The sequence below is a fragment of the Chiloscyllium plagiosum genome, unplaced genomic scaffold (genome assembly GCF_037043375.1).
Source record: "Chiloscyllium plagiosum isolate Xiang-an unplaced genomic scaffold, Cpla_swu_hap1 HiC_scaffold_32, whole genome shotgun sequence".
In the NCBI taxonomy this organism is placed as follows: domain Eukaryota; kingdom Metazoa; phylum Chordata; class Chondrichthyes; order Orectolobiformes; family Hemiscylliidae; genus Chiloscyllium; species Chiloscyllium plagiosum.
In genome coordinates this window covers 31,619,083-31,638,048 of record NW_028270170.1, presented here as the reverse complement: position 1 = coordinate 31,638,048, position 18,966 = coordinate 31,619,083, and the positions used below count along the sequence as shown (strand labels likewise).

Here is an 18,966-nt window from a genome sequence, read left to right as displayed (position 1 = left end):
AACTTGTACTGAAGTATCTGTACCTAGCTTATACCCAAGATAGTGCTTGTAAACTTTTCAGTGTACTCATTTGAGCACATGTGACAATGAAACAAATTCAATTCAATTCAATTCTATTTGTGGGAGCTTGCTGTGATCACATTGGCTGCTTTGCTTCCTAGATTATAACAGTGACTATGCTTCAGTAAGCACCTAATTGATTGCAAAGGTGTTTTGAGACCTTCAGTGGGCTGTGAAAGGCACTATGTAAATGTAGGTCATATTTAATAGGAGGTGTATGTGTATAATCTGTATCTCTATAAATAAAAGCTTATTTAAAATGTGTGTAAAGACTCGACTCCCGCTTTTTATGTCACAGTTTGGCTTCGTGAAATAGAATGCAATTGAGCCAACTGCTGGGATATAGACTGCTTCAGGAGAAAGGAAAGGTATGTTATTTGTTGCCTATAAGAACTTTTATCTAACAATAACCCTTCTATGTTGCAATGAGATCTGATCCTGTTTAACCATCTTTGAAATCTAGAACTGATTAAATAAGTTAGCAATACTTCTATTCTATCTAGATAGAAGAAAGTTTGCATTGGCTAAATATTTAACCACCAATCATTGAAGCTGTCTCTCTATGTTTGCAAGTTTTCCAAACAAAGAAGATGAAGCATCAAATGTTGCTAAAGGATATGACAGTCTTCCCATCAGATAAAGTGCCTTGATTTAGTAATCTGACAGCAGTGTAGTTCAAGCAGCTTCTGCCAATATATTTCATTATATCGATAAATTAAACTTTCATATTTGGTCTGGATAAATTTAACCCTGCTTATTGGGTATGAATGTGAATGTGTATATTTTTGACAGATTAATATTGATATCACTGAGGGTATTTTTGCCTTGTCAATAATTAGTTATTAATTAAAATTTTGTTTCATTTAAATGTAAACTTCATTGTAGAATAGCATCTTTTGCTGCAATGAGATGTTAGCTCTGATATAGAGTCTGATTGGTGGTGATTTGGGCTTTCTTCCTACAGGAATAACTGGCCGAGTGTTTAAAACCAAAATTCAGATCCCTTGATAGAAAGACATGGCTGAATTTTTGTGGTTAGGTTGCAATTCCTTATTTAGGTCCAATGTCCAGGTTGGGACCCAGGCAATGGAATGTGAAGATAGGCAAAAAAGCCATTTTTGGAGACCCTATCCAATTAGGACAGGAGTGGAAACCAAGTAGTTGTGAAGTTTGATCAGATGGCTAGTTGTGATGACTGGCTGACATTGGGAGAGAAGGGCTATTCTGAGAAAAGTAGGAAACTGTGAAGGCACCTCAAGGTGATGTTGCTTTCTGCAGTATTGCAAAGATCCATGGCCGGAATTATGAGGATATCAATGTGAAGGTGAAGCCCCTCTGCACAAAAACTTGTAGCTGCAGCTGTGGCTGTCATATTACAGTGAGTTAGTTTGTAAAATTTATTCATTTGTGGGATGTGGGTGTTGCTGGCTGGGCTAGGATTTATTGTCTGTCCCTACTTGCCCTGAGAAGGTGATAGTGAACTGCCTTCTTGAATAGATGCAGTCCACCTGCTGTAGGTTGACCACAATGCCACTAGGGAGGGACTTCCAAGATTTTAACCCAGTGATAGTGAAGGAATGGTGAGATTTTCCAAGTCAGGATGGCTTGGAGGGGAAATTGAAGGGGGTGGTGTTCCCATGTATCTACTGTCCTTGTCCTTCTAGATGGAAATGATTGTGGGTTTGGAAGCTACAGTCTGAGGATCTTTGGTGAATTTCTGCAGTGCATCTTGTAGATAGTACACACTGCTGCTACTGAGTGTAGGTGTTGGAGGGAGTGGAAGCTTGTGCATATGGTGCCAAACAAGTGGGCTGCTTTGTCCTGAATGTGTAAAGCTTTTTGTGTGTTGTTAGGGCCCTTTGGTTAGATTTTGGTTAGATTGTCTCTTATTGGTGATGGTAATAGCCTGGCATTTGTATGGTGTGAATGTTACTTGACACTTTTCAGCCCAAGCCTGGATATTGTCAGATCTTGTTGTATTTGGACATGAACTGCTTCAGTATCTGAGGAGTTGCAAGGGTTGCTTAACATTATGCAATCATTAGTGAACATCCCCACCTCTGACATCATGATGGAGGGAAGGTCAGTGATGAAGCAGCTGAAGATGGCTGGGCCTAGGACACCACCCTGAGGAACTCTTATAGAGATATACTGGAGCTGAGATGACTGACTTCCAACAACTGAAAGTGCTGGGGTAATGGAGGGGAAGCATTGATGACCACTTTGTCTGTCAATTGGTGTCCTCCTCCTGTTCAATTCCAGACTCAGAGCCTCAGCAGTGGGTCCATTTGATGTTGGTAAGATCCTGCCAGCTGTAACATCTCTTCCGTCTTGTCCATTTCCCTGAATTTTCATCAAAAGGCCTAATAATCTGGTGAACTCCCCCCACCCCCATTAGAGATGGAAATGTGTCAGACAGCTGACCTGATGTGCTATGTTTTTATTTTTCTCCCAGTCCTACCTACTAACTTGTGGGACCAGGATAATTTGGTATGTGGTCTCCACACTTATGATGGATAGGAGAGATTTCCATTAATTAACATGTGCTGTGAAAATGCATCTCACAATCAAACAGTAGCTGTTGAGCACTCAACCTGTTTTAATGGCTAAAATATTGTTTTTACCTATATTGTGACAATACATATTAAATAAAAAGGGTTAAAAGAAAACAATTGCAGAAACACTTGCAAAGGCAGCATGCCTTCTATATCCATCTTGACTCAGTTAGTAACAAGCCGGAAGTAACAATTAGGAAGTTATAGATGCAAATTTGCACCACGATATTGAGCATAAGTTTAATCTAATTTGCAATGCTGTACTCAGTCCCGAACCAATATCAGTGAGAGAAAACAAATCTCTCTTACATGCAGTTGATATTTGTGGTCACTAATATTCCAGGCCAGAACACTAGATAATAGGTAATGTCAATGTGCAGTGTTAAATATACTTTTTTAGAAGCTGATCTATATATCATTGTGGGATCAATAATACAGAAAGTACAAATTAAGCAGGAATCTGCATTGACAGAATCTAAAATAGGAAGGCGATCATTGCACTTCAGGTGACCCTGACACCAAGACATGGCCATTCCTGCATTTCAGAGGCAGAGAGAATGTTTAACTCTTGTTTTTGTCAGAAATGTATTTTTAAAGAGTATGTTGTGTTCTGTAGATAATATAAATAGTAGAATTGTTTGTTTGGAATAAAATACATGCACAACAATGTGATATGCGTCCAAACAAAAATTGCCCCAGTCAATAACAATACTTGGAGAATTTTAAAAACACAGGTTTGAGAGCAGTAATATATTTAAAAATTGGCAGGAAAGGTAAGGATTTCTCATTGTCTTTCCTGTTCTGATTTTCTAGCGTAACTGATCTGCTCTATTTCACTCTAAATTCTTCTTTATTTTGCAATTTCTTTATCAGGTTTCAAATTTTCTCTTTAGTGCAATAATTTATATGAGGGTATAATTCCATTTTTATTCCTAATGTCTCATCATTATTACTCTTGTTTGCTTTCCAAAGTATTTTTATCTTGTCTTATTTGGTATTGGGATTTGAGAGTCGCTGGCTAGGCCAACAGTAGTTGCTTATCCCTAATTCGCTTTGAATAGACGAGAGTGAACGCAGTCAATGCGGTGTATACGAACGTAACAGGTGCAGTTAGGAAGGGAGCCCCAACAACAGTAAAGCACAGTTAATATAGTTCCACATCAGGATAGTGTGAGAATTGGAAGGGTGTTGTAGGTAGATGAACTTCCATGCATTTGCTGCCCTTGTCCTTCTAGATTTTGCAGGTATGAAAGATGCTTGTGAGAGACCCTGGGTGAGTTGTTGTAGTGCATCTTGGAGATGGTAAACAGTGCTTTCTGGTTTCTCCAGATATGTTAATTGGCGTGACTAGTTCATGATTTTTGACTTATTTGACTTCAGCCACAGCTTAAACAACTAGTGAAGGAAAGTAAATTGGCTTTCTTCAGGCTTTCGGAATTTTCCTTCCTCTGCTGAGGCAAATACAGCTTCTTTTCCAGAGGTCCAAAGGCCTTCTGGCTATCTTGTTCACACCCACAAGCTGTTCATTACCCGGGAGTCAATCACATAGTTGTTGTCAAGGAGAAAGCCTCTGTCATTGACAAGTAGTCATCACTCAGTCCTATAAGCCACTTGTTGGCAAATTTAATTTTGTACACGGAGTCTGGCTCCAGTTCATCTGCAAGTAAACCTCCCTCACTAATTGAAGTTCAAATGATAGTGGAAACACTGCTCACAATAAGTGCAGGTAACTTGTGTTTAAAAGGTGCAGTTATCCCTTCCACAATCCTTGGTTTTAAAAGGGTCCTTTTCTTATTTCAGTCTGAGTCAAAAATACAGAAAAGTAAAAGATACAGTATTTATAGTTGCAACATATTACAATAGCAAAAACATCTAAAGTACTTTCTGAGATGATGAACTGCGAGGTCAATCAGCATCTGAAATACAGATGGACAGATTTGAATATACCATTTCATGAAATCCAAATGAATTGCAATTTCTTTGTAACCCCTTTTTTTCTGTTGACAGTATTTGCTTGGGAATAGGTGGATGATTGCATAAATAAGTCTTCAGCTGCACTTCTCAGCAGAGTTATACCAGTGATGTGGAGCAATTCCCAGCAAATTCTCAGGCAATGTGTTTGGCACAAATACGTAGAAACATTGAAAAAAAGAAGCAGGAGTAGGACATTCCAACCTGCTCTGCCCTTCAATATGATCATGGCTGATCATCCAACTCAATACCCTGTTTCCTCTTCCTCATCTTACCCTTTGATCGCATTAGCCCTGAGAACTAAATTTAACTCCTTCCTGAAAATATTCAATGTTTTGGCCTCAACCACTTCCTGTGGCAGGGAATTTCACAGCTCAGCACTCTCTGGGTGAAGAATGTGCTGGAAAAGCACAGCAGGTCAGGTAGCGTTCAAGGAACAGGAAAATTGACATTTCGGGCAAAAGCCTTGCATCAGGAAGAGCGAAATGTTCGAAACATCAATTTTCCTGCTCCTTGGATGCTGCCTGCTTTTCCAGCACTACACTCTAACTCTAATCTCCAGCATCTGCAGTCCTCACTTTCACAGACTCTCTGTGGAAAAAAACATGGAAGATATAGGATGTAGGGAAATAGATGGTGACATCTTGAAAAATGTTCATATTACAGAGGAGGAAGTGCTGGGTGTCTTGAAACGCATAAAAGTGGATAAATCCCCAGGACCTGATCAGGTGTACCCTCGAACTCTGTGGGAAGCTAGGGAAGTGATTGCTGGGCCTCTTACTGAGATATTTGTATCATCGATAGTCACAGGTGAGGTGCCGGAAGACTGGAGGTTAGCTAATGTGTTGCCACTATTTAAGAAAGGCGGTAAGAACAAGCCAGGGAACTATAGACCAGTGAGCCTGACGTCGGTGGTGGGCAAGTTGTTGGAGGGAATCCTGAGGGACAGGATGTACATGTATTTGGAAAGGCAAGGACTGTTTAGGAATAGTCAACATAGCTTTGTGCGTGGGAAATCATGTTTCGCAAATTTGATTGAGTTTTTTGAAAAAGTAACAAAGAGGATTGATGAGGGCAGAGCGGTAGTTATGATCTATATGGACTTCAGTAAGGCATTCAACAAGGTTCCCTATGGGAGACTGGTTAGCAAGGTTAGATCTCATGGAATACAGAGAGAACTAGCCATTTGGATACAGAACTGGCTCAAAGATAGAAGACAGAGGTTTGTGGTGGAGAGTTCTTTTTCAGACTGGAGGCCTGTAACCAGTAATCCTGGAGTGCCACAAGGATCGGTGTTGGGTCCACTTCTTTTCATCATTTATATAAATGATTTGGATCTGAGCATAAGAAGCATAGTTAGTAAGATTGCAGATGACACCAAAATTGGAGGTGTAGTGGACAGCAAAGAAGGTTACCTCAGATTACAACGGATCTTGATCAGATGGGCCAATGGGCTGAGAAGTGACAGATGGAGTTTAATTCAGATAAGTGCGAGGTACTGCATTTTGGGAAAGCAAATCTTAGCAGGACTTTTACACTTAATGGTAAGGTCCTAGGAAGTGTTGCTAATCAAAGAGACCTTGGAGTGCAGGTTCATAGCTCCTTGAAAGTGGAGTCACGGGTAGATAGGATAGTGAAGAAGGCATTTGGTATTGCTTTCCTTTATTGGTCAGAGTATTGAGTATAGGAGTTGGGAGGTCATATTGCAGCTGTACAGGACATTGATTAGGCCACTGTTGGAATATTGCATGCAATTCTGGTCTCCTTCCTATCGGAAAGATGTTGTGAAACCTGAAAGGGTTCAGAAAGATTTACAAGGATGTTGCCAGGGTTGGAGGATTTGAGCTATTGGGAGAGACTGGAAAGGCTAGGGCTGTTTTCCCTGAAGCATCGGAGGCTGAGGGGTGACCTTATAATGGTTTACAAAATTATGAGGGACGTGGATAGGATAAATAGGCAAAGTCGTTTCCCTGGGGTGGGGGAGTCCAGAACTAGAGGGCATAGGTTTAGGGTGAGAGGGGAAAGATATAAAAAATACCTAAGGGGCAGCTTTTTCATGCAGAGGGTGGTACGTGTATGAAATGAACTGCAGGAGGAAGTGGTGGAGGTTAGTACAATTTCAACATTTAAAAGGCAGTTGGATGTATATATGAATAGGAAGGGTTAGGAGGGCTATGGGCTCGGTGCTGGCAGGTGGGACTAGATTGGATTGGGATATCTGGTCGGCATGGACGGGTTGGACTGAAGGGTCTGTTTTCCTGCTGTACATCGCTATGACTCTATGACTCTACACCAATCCCCTGCTTCTGGAGCCTGGCATCTGTTAACCTTTTGAGCATTTCTAACATGATTTACTGTCATTTCAAAACCTAACTTCGACATATGTCATTTTAGTTCTCAGCATCTATTTCTTGTGCATTTTCTTGAATGAGTGTTTCTGTTCAACATCGGATGCTGATGTATTACTTGCACTTTAGGAAACTTTGTGCACATTTTAACTACCTCAGTCTTGGATATCTTGGAATAATACAAAAATGAATCATGAGGCATCTCGTGCCAGTGACTGTACAAGTGACCTTTTCAAAATTAGGAATGACCTCAAGACATCAGCATTATTTGAAACGTGGATTAACTTGTATAATTTCTGTACTTACTCCTACGTAGTGAGTCCTACATCACTGTTCTCTGATAACTACATTCACATCTTAATTCAGATTCCTAACTCTCCTACACTAAAAGCAATGGTAATGATGTGACATATTTCTTTTGGAATGCAGTATATTGTCGGCAGCAACAGGAAACTGGATCAGAGTTGCTGAGTTTCTGTCTGCCAACTCTTGATTTTTATAGATCTGTTCAATCGATACAGACTCCTTTACATCAAAAATGTGAAGATATAATGCATTTCTTGAGGTGATTCAGGCTGGAGGCTAGGTGCCAGTATGGACTGATTGGAAGGACTGTTATTCTGAACCTCTCATTTCTCGATTTTTCTAATTTATTACCATGATCTGTAATGCTGGACATTTTTTATTTCTTTTTTTAATTTTTTTTTCTTAAGAACATTTATTGAAGAATCTGTACCTTGTGCCTAAGATGGCGGCATAACTGGTGACTTGTAAACTCATTTGAGTATAAGTGACTATAAAGCGAATTCAAAGCATTTGTAAGATGGTATTTCTCTGACAGGATGGGCGTGCACTATTCCATTGGTAGAAGATTGCTTGAAATAGTGCAGTTTCATCAATAGAGCACGCATACAGAGAATGATAGGTGGGACTATGCAGTTTCACTGACAAAAGGATAGGAGATAATTCAACATTCTTCCTTCCTGAACAAGAATGGGGGCTTCTGGGGAATATGCTGATTCTTTTACACATCAGTATAAAAGGAGTCAGCATTTGACTTGATTCGATTTAGGTATTTACCTAAGTACAGTGAAAAGTTTTGTTTGCGAGCAGTATAGGCAGATCATAGTAAGCAAGGACATCTAGAGCATAGGGTGCTTAGACAAAGTGCGACATGCAGGTTACACTGCACAGGAGGTGAGGAAAGAGAAATCAACCTTAACAAAATCAACATGATTTGAAGTTTAAGAGTCCATTCATCAGTCTAATAACAGTTGGGAAGAAGCTGTTCTTGAGCCTGCTGGTGTGTATGTTTAAACTTCTGCATCTTCTGCCTGACGGAAGAGATTGGAGGAGATCATTTCTAGGGTGGGAGGGTCTTTGATGATGTTGGCAGCCTTTTCACGAGGTTGGCTTCTGTGATGGTCTGGGCTATGTACGCAACCTTCCGTAGTTTCTTGGGGTCCTGGGCAGAACAGCTGCTGTACCAGGCCATTATGCAACCGGATAGTATGCTTTCTATGTTGCATCTGTAAAATTTGGTTAGGACATGCTGAATGCCCTAAGCTGCCTGAGGAAGAAGAGGCGATCTTGTGTCTTCTTGATAATCTCATCAATTTGGATTGGTTGATGCATCACAAGGACAGGTTGTCGGTCATCATCACTCCTTGGAACTTGATGCTCTCCACCCTCTCAACCTCCCCTCCGTTAATGTAGATGGGGGCATGTTCTCCTTTCTTTCTGAAGTCAATGTTTTGTTGACATTGAGAGAGACACGAAGCATTCATTGCACCAAGACCAGGCCAGATCTCCTCAAAACATCTTCAAGAAAGTAACCCTGACCCTAACTTTGCGAGTTGTTTGAAGCAGGTGTACAGTGGATATTCCAGGAGTGTTGCAGCTGGTTAAACCACTTAGTTTTAAACAAAACAGAATTTATTTATCAAGATTACCAAATGAAATACGAACAAAACAGAACAGAATACCGAATAACTTAACCTACCCGAAAAACCAACAGATTATCCAAACTTAATAATGTTGTTCCAAATACTTGCAACAATTCCCATAAATACTCCTTGGCACAAAAGGTAAAATCAAACACAGGGTCTTACAGGAGGGAGAGAGATGGCAGAGGGTCTCAGCATGGAAAACTTTCTTCCATGTTGCTGTTTCTTGGACCAACAGCCTCACCGACTGCCTGCTTTCAGTGAACAGCCAGACTGCGAAAACCAAACCAAACCAAACTAGAGAAAAGCTGAGCTGGGAGAACTGGCCACTCCCATTTCATTGTACAAATGTCTTTTTTAAAACTTGAAAGCATTTACAAATAGATCAATCCCAGACATTTTGGAATCTGTGTCTTTACGACCTCCTGATAAAAAACCAAGGGCAACCTAACCTTGTTAACGGAGGAGCATCATCACACTCCTTTCTGTATTCTGACTGATCATTGTTTGATATCTTTTCTAATACAGTGGTGTCATCAGCAATGTTGTAGATGGTGTTCATTTGGAATTTGGCAACACAGTCATGGGTATACAGGGCGTAAAGAAGGGGACTGAGAACACCTTTGGGGGCTCCAGTGTCAAAGGTTATTGTGGAGGGAGGTGCTGTTGTCTATCTTCACTGATTGCAGTCTGTGGGTCAGGAAGCTGAGGATCTAGTTGCAGAGGGCGGAGCCAAGACCTAGGTCTTGGAGTTTTGAGATCAATCTGGAGCTGATAATGGTGATGAAGGTGAAACTGTAGTCGATGAGCAGGAGACTGACATAGGTGTCCTTGTTGTCTAGATGTTCTAGGGATAAGTGCAGGGCTAGGGAAATGGGGTCTGCTGTAGACCTGTTATGTTGGTAGGTAAATTGCAGGGGATTGATGGAGGCCGGAAGACGAGAGTTGATTTAGGTATGACCAGCCTCTCGAAGCACTTCATTATTATGGAGGTCAGAGCCACTGGGCGGTAGTCATTAAAGCACATTGCATGTGCTTTCTTTGGTACCAGGATGATAGTGGTCTTCTTGAAGCAAGTGGGGACTTTGGCTTGTAGGAGGGAAAGGTTGAAGAGGTTCAGTGAATACCTCCACCAGCTGGTCTGCACAGAATCTAAGTGCACAGCTGAGGGTTCCATCTGGGCCCATCGCTTTCCTGGGGTTGACTCTCAGGAAGACTGACCTGATGTCTGAAGCAGTGACGGAGGGAACAGATGTGTCCAGAGCTATCAGGGCAGGTGATACCATGCCACTGCCATTCTACTTGAACCAGGCATAGGAAGCATTGAGTGCATCAGGGAGAGATGTGTGTTAGTCCACTATCTTACTCTGTTTCATTTTGTATCTTGTTATGTTGTTTAGGCGTTGTACAGGTAGCAGGTGTCCATATGAAAATGCACTTCTTATTAAATAATGGTACAATACTTAAAGGTGCCATATGTTTGTATGGTGGTTTGTGTATGATAGTTGTGTTGAAGGAATTTTTTGATTTGACATTAAAGCAAGAGTCAAAATGTATGTTCTTGTGACCACCAACCCCTCTCACTTCACTCAGGAGAAGCAACATACAATTTGAGAATGCGACTCTGAAAAATAAATAACTGGGATGTGAACAACACTGGAAAAGTTGATTGCCCATTCAAATTGTCCTGATTATGTGGTGGTGCAAATCTCCATGAGGTTCTGCAATCCTAACCTTAGCGGCTGTTGCCACAATAGTACTGGGAAGGAATTCCAAGATTCTGACTCAGTGATGATGAACAGACTCCAGTCAGGAGGGTGTATTATTGAGACAGGGATGTGGAAGTGTAGGTATTCCCCTAACATTACTGCTATTCTCTTTCTTAGTGGTAAAGGCCTCAAGGAGGTAAGGTGCTATTGAATTATCCTTAATGAGTTGCTGCAGGGCGGCCTGTGAATTATACACATGGCAACCATGCTGCTGTGGTGAAGGACCTGGATGTGGATTGGTCAAATCCAAATTGAGTATTGGTGAACAGGTTATGGTGAGATTTTAAATAAAATCTCTTTTGTGGAGGTAGGAATTGCTAGGAAGGCTAGCATTTGTGTCGGTGAGATGGAGTTGCAGTCCTTCTGGCAGAGGGACACCCACAGCATAGTTAGGGAATTTCAGGACTTTCACTTAATGACACTGCAGGACAGGCAATATAATTCCAACTAAGCACATTGTGTAATCTGGAGGGGAACTGAGGGTGTTGGTATTCCCATGTGTCTGCTGTCCTCATCCTTCTAGCTGGTACAGTTTGCATGTTTGGATGGTGCTGTTGCTATGGTGTGTAAATTGCCATCATTTATCTTGTAGGTGATACACACTGATGCCATTATTTATTAGTGTTGGAGGGCATGAAACTTGAAATTGAGATGCCAGTTAAGTGAATTGTTTTGTCCTGATGGTCTTAAGATTCTTGATCATTGTTGGAACTGCATTCATTCAGGCAAATAGAGAATATTCCATCACACTCCTGACTTGTTCCTTTTAGATGGTGACAACCTTGAGGAGTCATGATTTGGAGGTGCCAGTGTTGGACTGGGGTGTAACAAGTTAAAAACCACACAACACCAGGTTATAGTCCAACAGGTTGATTTGGAAGCACTAGCTTTCCGAGCACTGCTTCTTCGTCAGGCGGTTATGGAGTATAAGATCCTAAGACAGAATTTATAGCAAAAATTTATAATGTGATGCAACTGAAATGATATATTGATATATTGAAAAACAAACCAGGTCTTTTTCAATATATCATTTCAGTTGCATCACAGTGTAAACTTTTGCTATAAATTCTGTGTCTTATGTTCTTATACTCCACAACCACCTGATGAAGGAGCAGTGCACCGAAAGCTAGTGGTTCCAAATCAACCTGTTGGACTATAACCTGGTGTTGTGTGATTTTTTTAACTTTGAGAAGTCAGGGGGTGAGTTACTCACTGCAAAATTCCCAGTCTTACACTTGTTCTTGCTGCCATAGCATTTCTATAGTTGGGTCAATTCAGTTTCTGGTCAATGGCAATCCTCAGAATGTTTGTAGAGGATTCAGTCGTGGTTATGACTGAATATCTATTGTCGGGCGTGACATGGATGTTATTTCCCACTTAACAACCCTTGTTTGAATGTTGTCTGGGTTCTGCTGCATATATTGACACTTGAGAGTGTCACCTGATAGCAGTGTTGACTCCTTGTTGGCAATTTGGCAATCAACTTTGATTTTGTGCCCGCTGATATAACGGCAATTTGTTTCAACTGGACTTATCCTGTTTTCTGTATCATGCATGATGGGGTTAAAATTGTCATGATCTTATGCTGTACAATGCCTGGATTGTTGTCAATAGGCCTGTTCATTCTTACGCTCTCTCTTTCCATTCTCCTTGACTTTCTCATTGGATGTCAGCAGAATAAGTGTCCACTTGTGAGCAAGACAAGGGAGAGTAAGGGAGAGAGTAGCTGTCGGTGCAATTCCGTTAAGCAGTCAGAATAGGAATGAGTTAACAAAAGCAGAAACTGCTGAGAAAGCTCAGCAGGTCTGGCAGCACCTGTGGAGAGAAAACAGAGTTAACATTTCATGTCCAGTGACCATGAGGAAGGATCATTTGACCCGAAACCTTAACTCTGATTTCTCTCCACAAATGCTGCCAGATGTGCTGAGCTTTTCTGTTTCTGTTTCTGATTTACAATATCTGCAGTTTGTTCGGTCTTTAGAGATAAACTAAGTTGTTTGCCACGTCGACACTGCTGAGTCTCATAGATAATAATTTAAATATAAAATATATTACAGTGCATTTCACAGTAAATATAATACATGCTGCAGAAAATCATGGATGTACAAGTATTACAACAGAGAGATGCAGAAAGCAAACAGTGTCTGTTTGGGGGGGGGGGGGTGGGGGGGGTGGGGTGAATGATGTCAATGTTGCCAACTAGTGAATGGTGACTCTTCCATAATGGTTTGAGCTACTGTCAAGAACTTTTATTCACTTTCTTGCATCTCTCATTATCATGCATTTCACGGGCACATAGCTCATTTGCAATTAGAGGTTGAATAATGTTAATCACTATGTTCAATTCCTTTCACCGGCTGATGGTAATTACAGGGAAGCTCTCAGCACGACATTTCTTGTTTGGATGCTTTATTTCCTGAATGTTGTTTTCTCACTGTTATTTTAATGGTAATTATTTTGCATTTTGCTAAAATTGCTGACGCGTTGACTTATTTGTATGCAAATTATAGACAGAATGCAGAACACCAGGTGCCTTTTAAATAAAGGCCATGGTTTCAAGCAGAGATACACCACGATGCAACATGTTTTGCATCGTACAATGTGGGAAGTTCAATGATTCCCACGATTACTATTTTTCTTATCTTTCACCAGTGCCCTTTAATATGGTTCACTGAAAGGTAGATTTAAATTGTCATATCAGGTGACTGGGGCCAGATTTAGAGTATTGGCGTCAGGCAGCACAGAATTGGACCCTTCAGTTCAATACATCTGCGCTAACCAGATATCCCAATTTCACCTTGTCCCATTTGCCAGCACTTGGATGATGTCTCTCCAAACCCTTCTTATTCATATACCCATCCAGATGCCCATCCATTCCCACCACTTCCTCTGGCAGCTCATTCTAGACATGCACCACTCTCTTCATGAAGAAGTTACCTCCAAGTCTTTCCCCCTCACCTTAAACCCATATTCTTGGGGGGGGGTTCCAAGATGGCGCCATCCTGGTAGGATCATGTTTCTGGGCTCCGCGCTGCAATGCTGGCCTGACAGAGCCAGTACCTGTCCAAAACAGTTTACTGTGCATAAAAACATAGTAAATGTGCTAGAAACCTGAAAAATCTCACTTACCTTTGTCCTTGCAACTGGAGAATGTTGAAAAATGGATAAGCTTGCCCGGGGCCAGGACCACGACCCAGTCCATTGAAGCAGTGGGCTTGCTTACTCACCAGACCCTGGTTGAGGAGTTGGCCAAATCCTGCGAGGTCCTGGGGAGGCAGATCCAGGAAAAAAAATCGGAAAGAAGCTGGCTCCGTTATCTGCTATGCTGCAAGATTTGGGAGAAAGGACTGATGATCTTGAGCGCTGGGCTGCAGGGGTAGAGGCAGAGACTGATTTCTCCAAGAACTGGATTGAAGCCCTGGAAACACAGGTGTGGGGTCTGTTGAATCTGGTAGACGATCTTGAAAACAGGGGCAGAAGAAAGAACCTGTGCATTGTTGGCATACCAGAGGGGATGGAAGGTGAGCAGCCGGTGGAGGTCTTTGAGAAGTGGTTCCCAGAGTTCCTTGGTTTGGAGGTTCAGAAGGGAAGGATAACAATTGAAATGGCCCACGGGATCATGGCACGAAAACCAGGTGTGGATCAGTGTCCATGCCCTGTCCTGGTAAGGTTCTATCATTATAAAGACAAGCAGAGGGTCATGGAAGCTTCTAGAACCCAGGGGAGAGACCTGATGGCATTGGTATGTAGCGGCTCCAGAGTCATGTTTTTCCAAGACTTTTCGGCAGCATTGGTCTGGAAAAGGAAGTCCTATGATGGTTGAAACTTTATTGCTGGAACAGCACAGCAGGTCAGGCAGCATCCAGGGAACAGGAGATTCGACGTTTCGGGATGGTGTCAAGAGAAGATTGAGAGAGCTTGGGATCCAGTATTCTTTAAGATATCCAGCTGTGCTTCGGATCAATCATAATGGATCATATATTTGTTCGATTCGTCAGAGAAAGCGAAGAACTTGGAGCGTCAGAGGCTGAAGGGTGGCCTTACAGAGGTTTACAAAATTATGAGGAGCATGGAAAGGATAACTAGGCAAAGTCTTTTCCCTGGGGTCGGGGAGTCCAGAACTAGAAGGCATAGGTTTAGGGTGAGAGGGGAAAGATACAAAAGAGACCTAAGGGGCAACTTTGTCACACAGAGGGTGGTACGTATATGGAATGAGCTGCCAGAGGAAGTGGTGGAGGCTGGTACAATTGCAACATTTAAGAGGCATTTGGATGGGTATATGACTAGGAAGGGTTTGGAGGGATACGGGCTGGGTGCTGGCAGGTGGGACTAGATTGGGTTGGGATATCTGGTCGGCATGGACGGGTTGGACCGAAGGGTCTGTTTCCAGGCTGTACATCTCTGAGTCTATGTTGACTTAAGTTGAATGGCCGAATAGGCATAGAGGACAGAACAGTTTGGGTTTGCTCTTCTTTAAAAAGGACTTGGTGGAGTCTCCTTTCTGGTAATAAGTTGCATGAAATGATGTATGAGTTGGACGGTATATTTATTTTTAATTTATAAGTTATGTTAAGGGATGGGTGACATATTTATTTTTAGTTTACTTGTCTATAATACTAACCCTGCTCTTAGGTTTTTTTTTTCTCTACTGGGTGGTTGGTGTATGTAGTGCGATCCTAGTTGGTAGGGGTTGAGTGGGTGGTTGGGATGGTGAGTAGGGTTGTAGGATGTGTAGGTACCCCCTTCGAATGGGGGGTAAATTCTTCCAATCAGTGCCTTTGGCAATGTTTTTGTTTTTCTGTTTTTGCTGTATATAGTTTTTATAAGTTATGTAAATTTGTAGTTATTTTAGTTTGTGTACTTTTTGGGTTTTGTGGATTCTTTAGCATTAAAGCTCAGTGATCTGTAGTTTGGGTTCCTCCTCTCTGGAGACTAAGTGGTGCTGTGGCAGGTTATGACTAAGGATGCGTTTAAGTGGTGCACCTGGAATATTAAGAGGAGTCACTCACCTGTCAAGAGGAAGAAGATACTTTCCAGCCTTAAAAGGGAGAGGGTGGATATTGTCTTATTAGAAGAAACATATTTGGATGATGCAGAGAATTTGAAGTTGCAACAGAATGAGTATAACTGGGTTTATTTTTAATCTTTCAATAGCAGAAGCAGAGTGGTGGCCATTTTAGTTAGAAATAATCTCCCATTTAAGTTACTAAAGTGCATTCAAGACACACATGGGAAAGTTGCAATCCTTAAAGCTTTGATACTTGGGGAAGAATACAGGATCTTAAGTGTTTACTGTTCCCTGCCCCACTCCCTTAAATTCTTGACAGATGCACGTTCTAGACTGGTTAACTTGCATCACAACATATCATCATAGGAGGGGTTTTAATTGTCTCATAGACCCTATGGTAGAGAGATTGCCCAAAGGCCCACCAATATTTCTTTGCGATCTAAACAATGAAGGGATTTGTGTGCTGAATTGGGGGTGGTAGATGTTTGGAGACACCTGGCAGGGACTTCACGTTCTTCTTGAACCCATATAAATGTCTTACCAGGATTGACCTTTTTCTGATCCCCGCAGCACGTCTGGGCTCGGTGGTGTCATGTAATGCTCGGTGGTGTCATGCTCGGTGGCAATATCACTATTTCCAATCACGCCCCAGTGTATTTAATGGTTAAGTGTAAGGGTACAGTGGTAGGCTTGAGGCACTGGCAACTGGACCCCTTCATCCTCAAGGATAGCAAGTTTACTAAATTCTTTTCTACTGAGTTCAGGGCTTTTTAAGATATTAATTCAGGCTCAGCCAGTAGCCCATCCATTCTTTGGGAAACATCTGAAGCCTATGCTAGGGGGTTGAATATCTCCTATTCAGCCAATAAGAAGCGACAGATGGTTTAGCATCAATGCTTGCTTGAGCTGCATCTGAAAATAGCTGAAAAGGCATACTTTGACAGGCCCTCGTTGGTTAAACTGCAGAGAATCACAGTGCTCTGGACTATGCTGAATTCCATGTTCACACAGACAGCCAAGAGGGAGCGCACATTTGCAACTCAAAAGCTGTTTGAGCATAGGGATGAGCTGGGCAAGTACCTAGCATACCTTGCTAGGAAAAAGAGTGCCGCCCAAGCCATTACCTCGATCAGAGAGGATGCCAGAAATTTGACCTACGATTCTAAAAAGATTAATGCAGCATTCTGGAAATTTTACTCTGAAAGCTGTGAGGGTGGGTGGGTTAGGATGGAGTCCTTTTTTAAGAATTTGGGCCTTCCGGCAGTGACCCCTGAACAAGAGTTGCTCCTCAATGCCTCGTTGTTAGAGCAAGAGGTGCAAGAGGCTGTGAGGCAGCTCCAGAATGGGAAGGCGCCAGGACCTAACGGGTTCCCAAGTGAGTTCTAGAAGGAATTTATAAGTATATTGTCAGGGCTGATGCTTCGTATGTTTAATGACTCACATAGTTGTGGCTTCCTCCCAACATCTCTAAGAGAGGTGAACATCTCTCTCATTCTTAAAAATGGGAAGGCCCCGGAAGACTGTGCTTCCTATAGACCCATTTCACTCCTGAGTGTTGACTTCAAAATTTTATCCAAGACTCTGGCATTAAGGCTAGAAACTGTACTGTCCTCCATCATTAAGGAGGACCAGACGGGGTTCATAAAAGGTCACAGATTGATGGATAATGTCAGGAGATTACTTAATATAATCCAAGTATGTCAACAGCAATCGATACAGGGATTGGTGATTTCCTTAGATGAGGAAAAGGCATTTGATAGGGTCGAGTGGCTGTATCGTTTTCATACTTTGAAGCAGTTTGGGTGGGTGGGTGGACGTTTTGCATAATAGTCCTCTTGCCATGGTCTTCACCAATGGTGTATGGTCAAGCAATTTTAATATTTGCAGGTGCAGTCGACAGGGCTGTCCCTTTTCAACATTGCTTTTCACATTACTGATCGAACAGCTGGCGGAGGCAATACACAAGGATCCCAATATAACCGCTCCAGAAGTGGGGACGAAGTCACGTAAGATCGCACAAAATGCGGATGATGGTCTTGTCTTCTTATCAAACCCAAAGTCTCAATACCACACCTGATACAATGCAAAAACTTAGTTGGTGGCCTCTCAGCTTACAAGGAGAAAGTAAGGACTGCAGATGCTGGAGATCAGAGCTGAAAATGTGTTGCTGGAAAAGCGCAGCAGGTCAGGCAGCATCCAAGGAACAGGAGAATCGACGTTTCGGGCATAAGCCCTTCTTCAGGAATGAGGAAAGTGTGTCCAGCAGGCTAAGATAAAAGGTAGGGAGGAGGGGCTTGGGGGAAGGGGGTTGGAAATGCGATAGGTGGAAGGAGGTCAAGGTGAGGGTGATAGGCCGGAGTGGGGTGGGGGCGGAGAAGTCAGGAAGAAGATTGCAGGTTAGGAAGGTGGTGCTGAGTTTGAGGGATTTGACTGAGACAAGGTGGGGGGAGGGGAAATGAGGAAACTGGAGAAATCTGAGTTCATCCCTTGTGGTTGGAGGGTTCCTAGGCGGAAGATGAGGTGCTCTTCCTCTAACCGCCGTGTTGCTATGGTCTGGCATCTCTTGTGGTTGGAGGGCCCTCCACCTCCTCCATGATTTTCGCTTCCCCGGTCCCCAACGCCTTATCTTCACCATGGATATCCAGTCCCTGTACACCTCCATCCCTCATCACGAAGGACTCAAAGCCTTCCGCCTTTTCCTTTCCCGCCGTACCAACCAGTATCCTTCCACTGACACCCTCCTTCGACTGACTGAACTGGTCCTCACCCTGAACAACTTCTCTTTCCAATCATCCCACTTCCTCCAAACCAAAGGAGTAGCCATGGGCACCCGCATGGGCCCCAGCTATGCCTACCTCTTCGTAGGATATGTGGAACAGTCCATCTTCCGCAGCTACACTGGCACCACCCCTCACCTTTTCCTCCGCTACATCAATGACTGTATCGGCGCTGCCTCATGCTCCCACGAGGAGGTTGAACAGTTCATCCACTTTACCAACACCTTCCACCCCGACCTCAAATTCACCTGGACCGTCTCAGACTCCTCCCTCCCCTTCCTAGACCTTTCCATTTCTATCTCGGGCGACCGAATCAACACGGACATTTACTATAAATCGACCGACTCCCACAGCTACCTAGACTACACCTCCTCCCACCCTGCCCCCTGTAAAAACGCCATCCCATATTCCCAATTCCTTCGACTCCGCCGCATCTGCTTCCAGGAGGACCAGTTCCAAAACCGTACAACCCAGATGGCTTCCTTCTTCAAAGACCGCAATTTCCCCCAAGACGTGGTTGACGATGCTCTCC

General features: G+C 42.7%; 1 protein-coding gene across 1 annotated transcript in view; it reads left to right on the top strand.

Moving 5' to 3' along the window:
- The first annotated feature begins 221 nt into the window (after nt 1–221).
- Nucleotides 222–18,966, top strand: part of LOC148141791 (histone acetyltransferase KAT2A-like) — a 52,394-nt gene continuing 33,649 nt past the window's right edge. Inside the window, exon 1 of the mRNA XM_087977603.1 lies at nt 222–428. The gene's annotated coding sequence lies outside the window, so the exon portion shown is untranslated. The remainder of the gene's footprint in view (nt 429–18,966) is intronic.